Source organism: Trichechus manatus, unplaced genomic scaffold (assembly GCF_000243295.1).
Source record: "Trichechus manatus latirostris isolate Lorelei unplaced genomic scaffold, TriManLat1.0 scaffold00067, whole genome shotgun sequence".
Classification (NCBI taxonomy): domain Eukaryota; kingdom Metazoa; phylum Chordata; class Mammalia; order Sirenia; family Trichechidae; genus Trichechus; species Trichechus manatus.
This window is the reverse complement of record NW_004444003.1, coordinates 12,388,719-12,390,574: the sequence shown is the minus strand read 5'-3', so window position 1 is coordinate 12,390,574 and position 1,856 is coordinate 12,388,719.

Here is a 1,856-nt window from a genome sequence, read left to right as displayed (position 1 = left end):
TGCACAGCGCTCGCGACCCCTCTGCCGCCGCGCACCTAGATGGCCCAGTGTGCGGCTCTCCGAAACTCCCACCCATAAACCCGTGCGCTCAGCCCTAAGCGGACATCACTGACTCATTGCTTTTCTTCCTATTGTCATCCTTTCGTCCACTCATCACACCTTACTTAGGACTTCTTGCTTCGCTCTAAACGCTAATATTGGCATGCCCCCAAGGAACTTGTACCAGGAGGCTGCAGGAAGCGATGATGGGATAGATGGCGGGATAATGGTGGTGATGCTGAAGGGAGGGTTGAGAAGTGGTGCGTTTTCATGAGCGATATTCTGAGTATAAGGAAAAGGGAGCTCGAGAATACACGCTTTCTGTTTCTAATGAAACTGAGACACTAGAATTATCCTTGCCTGAGAAAGACTAAGGTCATTTGGCAGAAAAAAAGTTACCCGTTTTTACAGTAGATAGGATTTGTGAGCATTTTTCTTTTAAAATTACCTCCAAAAGTTTGGGTGCAATTGTGCCCTCTGGCTAATCTTTTCTAGGTTGTTCCCCACCTTGTGATTTTGATTTTTATGTATCTGCACTGTTGTTTTATATGTAATTTCCAAAGTTACATTGCTTTAAACTTTACAGTCCTGGAAACTTTCAATGTCTCATCATTACAGTGCACTTATTATTTTAGGACTGACTTTTAAGCCTTGTTGGAAATACTAATGCTCATAATAGTGAATGTTTTATTCAGGTTAGAAAATTATGTCTGGTTACCAGTAGTGTTACGGAGATGTTTTCTTTCAATTCTGTCACTGAATGATTAATATGTACTTGGTTAAGCCTTTTGTTCCTATAATATATTAAGACCAGATTAGTTTGGGGAATAAAACAGTAATCCCTCACCCCCTTTGTTTTTTAGAGTTTAAAAACTTATAACAGAGCCAAACCTTGGATTAGCAAATCATAGAAGTATAGAATGTCAGAGCTGAAAATAACCTCAAAGTATAGTTGATCCTAAACTTTCAGATTATTGATGAAGAAACAGAGGCCCAAAGGGGTTTGGTAATGATTAAATTAATATTGGTACCTTGTGGCAGATCTGCAGTGGGACACTACATAGGGTGACTCTTTCCCCTAATCTGTGCGAACTCAGCAAAGCAAACACATACATTCTAAGGATAAAAATATATTCCACTAAAATTATTCCCACCCTTGCCATCCCTACTCATTAATGTCTAATAGCACTGTTGAATTGACCCTGAGAGCCCAGGCCAGGATCATACACCATAGAGGCTGCCACCTTGTGGAAGATTCTAGCCAGGAGGTGAAGGTGGACCATAGCCCAGACGTGCTGACTCACCATCATATCAGAGCCTGGCACATAGTAGGTGCTCATTAGGTATTTGCTGTTGAAAATTGGCTGGAAAATGTGTCTATGGCTAGGAGCAACATGGCAGGGCCGGAACAATGATCCCCACTGTAAGCCCAGCTTCTCTCTTCAGACGGCAAAACAGAAACCTCCCTGGTTGAAAATGCCTTCTTTCTGGCTCTTTTCACCAGGTTTAAACAAAGCCTACTGCATTGAGAGGAAGAAATGGCAAACTCACAATGGCTGGCAGTGCCCGCTCATGCCCCATTTCTGGGTTTCCGTTAAATATTTAAGAAGGAGGATAAGTATATATAAAGGTTCAGGGGAAATTTGTATGTCCTTTTAATTTAATAAATAGTGGTTTTTAAAAACGTGTCAAATAATGATGATGATAATGATGGTGATGAGTACATGTATACCAGGCGTGGTGATGGGCACTTTTGATGCACCATTTCATTTACTCCTCATCTTATGTGGTAAGTATTACTATTATCATCTTTGTTT